The sequence below is a fragment of the Chionomys nivalis genome, chromosome 8 (genome assembly GCF_950005125.1).
Source record: "Chionomys nivalis chromosome 8, mChiNiv1.1, whole genome shotgun sequence".
NCBI lineage: Eukaryota > Metazoa > Chordata > Mammalia > Rodentia > Cricetidae > Chionomys > Chionomys nivalis.
The window spans coordinates 38,519,706-38,528,525 of NC_080093.1; positions in this window are offsets into that span (position 1 = coordinate 38,519,706).

Sequence of the window (8,820 nt, forward strand, 5' to 3'; positions counted from 1 at the left end):
AGGAAAGATTCAGCATGTCTGACCTGGCAGCTCCATGGCAGTTCTCTTACTCTGCCTTCTTCCTCCCAGAATTCAGTTTTGTCTCCCTGCCTACCTAAGTTCTGTCCTATTATCAGGCCCAGAGCACTTTATTTATTAACTAATGAAAGCAACACGAATACAGAAGGACCTACTACACCACCTACATACACCCTGACAATTCTTTAATCTTTCCTATTCTCTAGTAGCAAAGTGGGTCTATTATTTATCATTTTTTGTTTTTATCACTTGTTATTTTAGTTAAATCTTTTGTTTTTTATCACTTGTTATTTTAATAAAATTTAAAACAAGTTTAATATAACATGCTACATGTTAACTATATCTCTGATATTTTTCTCTTTAAAATCATATATACTGTTGTGCATTTTGCAAAGTGTATGTAGCTAAAATTAATACCTCAATTTGGTTGCATTATAGGTCTTTTCATTGCTTCTAATTCTGAAGTAACTTTATATCTACTCTATATATCACCAACTCATGATTGATTAACTTCACCATATTTCATCATATAGGCATCAAGTTTAGAAAACTTCATATTTGACTGAAAAGTAGTGCTTTCTTCTCTACTTAAAGTCAAGTAAGTGTAAACATTTGTATTGTTGTCGACATTTCACTTAAACTGGCTAACTATAAGAGAAATTAAAGTGTAGGACAATCACACACACACACATACACACAAATACACACACATACGCAAATGCACACACACACACATATATAAACAACATTTTCTGACTCTCATTTGTACTATTTCTGCACATAGGCGAGGCGTGACAAAGAAGAAATTATCCTATAAAAAATAGCAAAAAATTTATACACTATATGCACACATACATTCACACGTGTGCTCATGTGCACAGATACAAATGTTCCCACAAGCATACTTACCTACTCATGTGTGTGTGTGTGAGGGGGGGGTGAGATTTCCCTCTGTATGCTGTGATTACCATTAATGAAAAAAGAAACTGCTTTGGACCTATAGCAGGGCATAACTTAGATAGACAGAGAAAACTAAATGGAATGCTGAGAGAAAGGAGATAAAGTCAGGAGAAACCATACAGCCCTGCTGAAGACAGAACTGGAATTTTAGCAGGTAAGCAACAGTCACATAGCAATACACAGATTAATAGAAATGGATTAAATTAATATATAAGAGTTAACCAATAATAAGCTAGAGCTAATAGGTCAAGCAGAGAATTAATACATTTTCTGTGTGATTATTTCAGGCTAAGCGGCCGGGAACTAACTAGCGGCTTCCCTACAAGGTGTATATTCTCCATTAGTGTGCCCTGTCTCTCTCCTTTACTAAAGCATCCATTTCAGCTGATTCTGTTTTAATCCCCTTCTTAAAACTGATTTTTTTTCTTATTTCTCCCATTGACTTCTCCCCAAAATAATAAGTGATCCAAACCCCTTAATTACAATGATTTGTAGAAGGCACAAAAAGAGACAAAGCTTCTGTATACTTACACCTGATGCTGAGCATGTCACATTAAAATAAACTATTCTGTACACAGTTGGGGATAGTAAGTTCCAACCATGAACTTAAGTAAGTTTACAAGACAGTTATAATTTCAAAGTTGATATAATCATACAGATGCCTGTTTATAGTATCTAAATATTAGGTATGCCAATTGAATAAGTGATGTTCCAGAGAAAATAACAATTATTTGCTGTGGGACAATGGACTGTATCCTGTAACTTGTATTTTAAATAAATGCTGATTGGCCAGTAGTCAGCAGGAAGTATAGGTGGGGCAACAGCCACCAGGCAGGATGTAGAGGCGTGGCAATCAGAATTCTGGGAAGAGAAAGATTCAGTCTGTAATTGTCACTCAGACAGAGAGGAAGACAGACACATAGCAAACAATATGTGACTGCTTTGCCAGAAAAGTTAACAAGTCATGTAGCTAACATAGATAAGAATTATGGGCTTATAAAAGTTATAAGAGTTAATAAGAAGCCTGAGATAATAGGCCAATCAGTTTATGATTAATGTAGACCTTTGTGCATTTTCTTTGAGACTAAACAGCTGCCTGACCAGGTAGGACCGGATAGACAGAAAACTTGTTCAATAATAAGTTATCAATAAACTTTATAAAATAATAAAATAAATAAAAAATATACAGTTGTTGTATAAGAAGTGTTCATTGGCATGCCAATAAAACTACAAATTGTATCATTAATGAACATTGCAATATCACCCAGTCATATATACAAATATCCTCACCCAAACATAAGATTAAAATACAATTAAAAACTGTGAGATTGATGAAATTTTACAGAGACATTAAATAATAATATATCTCCTTTGTTAATATAAAACTTCAAAAGTGACCCACTAGATCCAAAATTTAACATAATTTGAGTAGGCCTTGCAACTTGACTGAAAATTCCAGAACCCGCAAAAGAAGCTGGACTCAGTTACATCTGTAATCCTATGATCCCTATAGGAAATGAGAGGCAGAAACCACGTGTTGTCTTAGAAGTTTGCAGGGCAGGAAGCCTGTGTACTCAGTGTCAAAAAACATAAAAAATTCTGCCTCACAAAGAAGGGGGAAATCTGAAACTAACATTCGACAGTTGTCCTCTGATTTCTACATGAGTAATGTGGCATACATGTGCCTGCATGCATATATACACCTGCATATATACATATACACACCCATACATGATTACCCCGTCATATAAATGTCAAGAAATTGAGTCTGAGTCTATGACCTTAGATGCATTTTGTACAGGGAAGTTTTCAAGTAAAATGCTCAATATATTCCATCCCAATTATCCACAGAGAAAACTTGGAAATGTGCAAGTGAATACAGCAGTTTTTGTTAACCAGAGAGAAATGAAGTGCAAGCTATGAATAAGCAACATGGGAAGATTGTTACATTTTAATTTAAGTTACAGCCGGGCGGTGGTGGCGCACGCCTTTAATCCCAGCACTTGGGAGGCAGAGGCAGGTGGATCTCTGTGAGTTCTAGACCAGCCTGGTCTACAAGAGCTAGTTCCAGGACAGGCTCCAAAGCCACAGAAAAACCCTGTCTCGAAAAACCACCCACTGTGACAGTGGAACTGATCTATTGGGAGCTCTCCAAGGCCAGCTGGACTGAGACTGAATAAGCATGGGTTGAAACTGGACTCTCTGAACATGGCGGACAATGAAGGCTGATGAGAAGCCAAGGGCAATGGCACTAGGTTTCGATCCTAATACAAGAACTGGCTTTGTGGGAGCTTAGCCTGTTTGGATGCTCACCTTCCTGGGCCTGGATGGAAGTGGGAGGACCTTGGTCTTCCTGTAGGGCAGGGAATTTGGACTGCTCTTCAGTATCGAGAGGGAGGGGGAATGGACTGGGGGGAGGAGAAGAGGAGTGGGGATGGGGGAGGGGAGTGGGGGGAGGGGGCAATGTGTGGGAAGAGGGGGAGGGAAATGGGAAACGGGGAGCAGTTGGAAATTTTAATTAAAAAAGAATAAAAATAATAATAATAATAATAATTTAAGTTACAGATGAAAATTATAGAGAAACAATTAGATTTTACAAATATTAACTGCTAATTATTTAAATTTCCAAACACATATCTGAGAAATGGATATTTTCTAAAAAAAAAACAAAAACAAAAATCAAGACTTTAAAAATTACTGAATTGGGATAAATTAATACTCTTTATAGAAATAATACAATTTAATAAAGCCTTGAATTTAGTTAAGAGCAACACATACTACCAATCATAAATATATATGTTATTACATGAGTTATATCAAAATATTATAAAATAGCTTTTCTAAGAGAAAGGTAATGGGGTACACATTTTGTATTCTCTGAAGAAAGGGCACCATGACAGTATCAGAGGTACTACAGACATTCTTTAAAGACAAAACAGTAGAAGGCAAGAACAGGAAAAAAAAAATAACCAGAATGATACAGACTCAACACTCATGAAGAAGAAAGTCACAAGGAGGAAGCAGAAAGATTTATATCAAAACAAAACTTGGGAAAGTTTATCCAAGACAGTGAAGAACCCGGGACTAAAGTTCACAGTAAAAGGGATACTGTGCCCTGTGTACACTGGACTGTATTAGGGTTCCCACTGTGTTCAGACTCAGCAAGAAAATCATCTGCAAGAAGGATGTCTTCAGTAAAAATGTGGTCATGGATTCAAGAGAGCATAATGTCCTTTGGTCAATTATGTTCCCTGTAGTGGAATATCTGAGGGATCAGGTCTGTAGCCCAAACATTGAACTGACAAATATAAGTAATTGGCTTGCAGATGAATTGGACAACTTTTATTACAAAATCAAACTTTACTGTGGTATTTAATTAGTTCTCAAAGATGATTTCTTAAGTAACTGGAAAAATTGTATTGTTCTATACAATGACATGACTTTTAAATCCAGATCCTATGTGAGAAAAAAAGAACAGCAAAGTCAAAGTAGAAAAGTACAAAATGAAACAAGAATTATGAATGTACCCAGTAGAAATAACAGTGAACAAACGATGATACTAGGAAAAAGTGGCACTTTCAAACATTCAAGTTAACAAAATAATATAAATGAATAATTATATTTCAAACATAACAAATAATTCATCTACAAATGGAGAATATTTTATAATTTTGACACTGTCAAGTTTCAGCAGCCTATGGCCTACAGGCCATCTGCCTGTCTTCATAAATCAATTTTATTGAACACAACCTTGTACCTTTGCTTATTTGTTGTCTATAGTTATTTTCAGGCTACAGTAACAAAGATACTCCCTCCCCTACCTTTAAGATGCTGACTATAACTTGCCAACCTTAAGATGAGCTAAGAGCATGTCTAGACAAGCAGGTATCATCTCCCAGCTATGTATGACAGCAGCTTATCTCTGACTACTAGTATGTCATTTTCTAATAGGCTATACATGCATTTCATACTGAAAATAGACCATAGTGATTCATTTCTTACATTCTGCCTTGCTGGATAATACTGCATCCAGAAGTCAGATGTTACTAAAAAATAATTCCCAGTGGTGGGTAAGGGATACTTCTCTGTGAGTAGTTGTTGGTTAGAAAGGACCCAGTCCCCAACCCTAATAAAGCACACTCTTGATTGCCCATGATAACTAGATTATAAGATGCTATTTCATAACTAAACTCATTTTGGTTGCAAGATAAAAATAAATGGAAGTGAGCTGGAAGCCTCCTCCTTGTTGGCTAACTCTCATGATACAAGAATATTAAGGCTAAGATGGGGGAAAAGGCACCAACATTTTTGCCAGTACCAAATCCTGGAAACCACAATACTCACCAACAAGGGAAAATACATCTACTGTTGTAAATATTATGGCTGGTTAAGAATTAACTATTTTCTGATTTGAACAGGCCCTCTCCATGGGTAGAACCCAGAACTGGTAAGTTAAACTTGGTCAAAGTGTATGTCTTTGGAGGTAATGGGATTCTAGCAAGTAACATACTACTGTTATATGGTTAAACTGAGATGAAGTCAAGTTACCCTTTAAATATTTAAGCTTATACTCATAAATCAGTGTTGCTTTCAGCTTTAATTAGACATGTTTCTTTTTGTAGTAGGCTGCTTGGTCAATGTGCTAAAAGCAAGTAACTGCTGAGTTTTTCACTGTAACTCAGAAAACGGACTCACCTCTACAAGACTCACTACATCATGAAATAAGAAAGTAAAAGAGAATTAATACATGGCAGATGGGAAATATTTTTGTAGAATGCTTTATTCTGAACATGAAATGGTTGTTAAACCTGTGGTCTTACTGCAGTAGTGGCTAACTTCCCAGACCTGGTCAAGAACTGACAATCTATACTTGGGTAGGGAAAAGGACTTAAAATACCAGACCCATGCTGGAGGAGTTATAGAGAGTTAATATTAGAAGGGTAGGAGAGTCATATTTTTCAGTGGTAGAGCTACTGATTCTTTATATTTTCTCAGGTAAATATTTGTCACTCATATGTAGCACTTAATCAAGCAGTACTAAATTAATGCAGTGGGTAGCAAAAGAAGAAACATGAAAATAGAGAATTTAGAAAAATTTAAAACCACACAGTAGCAGCTATCTGATAATCTACAAATACAACCAAAATAAATGTATTGGATAAAAGACAGCCTCTTCAACCATTGGTCATAAAAGGAGGAGTTTTAAACACTGGGATATTTATTACATAATGATTTGTATTCTGAACAATAGGACAGGGAGTTTGAGGAAAGGCCATACTAGATAACAATGAAGAGTACAATCCTCCGAAGCACCAGACTATGGAGAAGAGGGCAGGCAATGTTCATGGACAGGGACATTAAGAAACATTGTTTCTTACCGAATTGTGACACCCACTATTATACTAAGTCATAAAATAGTGTTTTCTTCCCTTTTTCTGCCCTCTGGGATTTACTATTACATAGTAAAGATCTTGCTTCTCACACAGGTCATTTCTTCTCTATGATTTTGCACACTTTTTATTTACAACTCTTGTGTGGGTTAAAAGATAATAGGATTCCATAAATCATGTATCTTTCCATTTAGTTTTTTCTGTGACTTAAGTCTCCTCTCTCACCTCCTCAACTTTCTCTGCTTAAATCTTTCATTGCTAATGTCCTAGCTTTTTACTTTCATATAACCTAATATTTCTTTTCTCCATACCTTAAAGTAGTCTACCTCCCAATAGTTTTTTAGTGTTCTGACTTCTACAGGTTATGCAAGTTGGACTAAGGAATTGGAGATTTAAAGCTAGGCGCTAAAATTTGAAGAGGAACATGTACCACATGTATTTCTGTACCTGTTTTACCTATTGCAGTATAGTATTTTAAAAGTTAGGCACAGGCAAAAACTTCCTGAAAAAGCTCCAATATTTACTGAAGTAAAATTAAGAGTTCACAAATAAGACAGCATAAAATCAAACAATATAAACTTAAAAAAAAAACAACAAGGGAGCATATGCTCTACATAATAGGAGAAAACCTTTACTACTTACATATTTACAATGGATTAATGTCTATAGCACATAAAGAATTAGGGCAGTTACCTCAGAGTTTTGCATTTAGAAAAATTTCTAGGCTGCTAGCTGAAATGATTCAACATCCCAAATAATTATAGTCCAGATTTTAGATATGTCTTGTACTTTCCCATCATACAGAGATTGGACAAAAAATATTATACCTGATTGGTCTAATCAAAAATGAACACACAATATTGAGATAGAAGGAATAGACAGGACATTCAGGTAGGGAAAATAAGTTGGAGGAGAAATTAGGCTCTGTAAGAAAGAAAAAATAGACACCTGGAAGACACAAGCTAGCCAGAAAAGGAGGAAGCCCAAAAGTAGGATATATAGAATGAAAGAAAGGTAAAAAAGCCACAGAGGAGGAAGAAAATAGGACATAGAATAAAAGAAAGGTAGAAAGTCCTGAGGCAAAATATAGATGAATAGAAAAAGTTTAAATTAAGTTAAAAGAGCGACTGGGACAAGCCTAAGATAAAGTCAAGCATTCATAATTAATAATAAGTCTCCATGTCTTTATTTGGGAGTTGGCTGGCAGCCCAAAGAAATCTCCAGCTGCAGGAAATCAAATAAATGAATATTAGTACTATATTGATGTGCTGTTTTCTCCAGTTCGAATGATTTTTATTAAGAAAATAAATAACAAATTAGAGAACCCTTATATGTTGCTCAGATATAGAAAACAGTATGCCAGTTAAATACAAAAACAAAAACCCATCAAACTTTAAAACAAAGTTACTACATAATTTAGCTATTCACTAGATATATTTCCTACATAATCTAGTCAAAGTACCTCAAAGGTACTTATTCCACAAATTATATTTTTAGTAATAATCAACAAAGTGTGAAATCAGCCTGGGTGACTATCAACAAAGAAATTGATAAAGAGAATGTTATGTGTATACAGAAAGAGATTTTATTAATTAACCCTGAGAAAAATTGAAATTATAGTATTTTCAGGAAATAAACAAAATTGAACATCATTAAGTAAAATAGATTCACCTCTGACAAGTATCACATTGCCTCATGAATCCTAGATTTTATACAAACATAAAATTGTTATATGTGATATAATAGGTGGGGAAAGGTGAGAAAATTGGAGTATGCACAAATGTTTGAATATGATCAATGTGCAAAATATAATTGACAGAAAATATTATGAACACCAATCAATCTGTCAAATAAAGGTGAGGTAATAGCAAACAAATTTAAATATCATATTTCTTAATAACATTTGCAAGAAGAAAATAAAAGGGCATATTTAAAGAGAAAATAGCTTGTTTTGTTTTTGAAGAATTGTTCAAAGAAAACACTCATGAGATCTATAATAGGAGAAGTCACCAGAAGTTACATTGATCATCAGAAAAACAAAAATTTGTTTGAACAAGTCAAACACAAATGGCAGATCTACTACAAAAGAACTACAATTTGACAGATGAGAGATTTCTCAGTGATAATTAAAACCTGAGATAACTGGAATAATAGCTGTCAAATGATGAGAGAAAACATATGTGAATGTAGAATCCTATATATAGAGAAATAATCTTTTGGTATATAATAGTTACTTTCTTCATTGCTATCATAAAATATCCAAGACAAGCTAATTATGGAATGATGAGTGAGACTTATTCTGAGTGAGTGTACACTCAGTGGCTCTCCATTGCTGGCTAAGTACAGTAGTTAGAGTTTGAGACAGCAGTTCAGTTCAAGCCACAGACAGAAAGGAGAAAGAGAGGGAGGGAGGGAGGGAGGGAGGGAGGGAGGGAGGGAGGGAGGGAGGGAG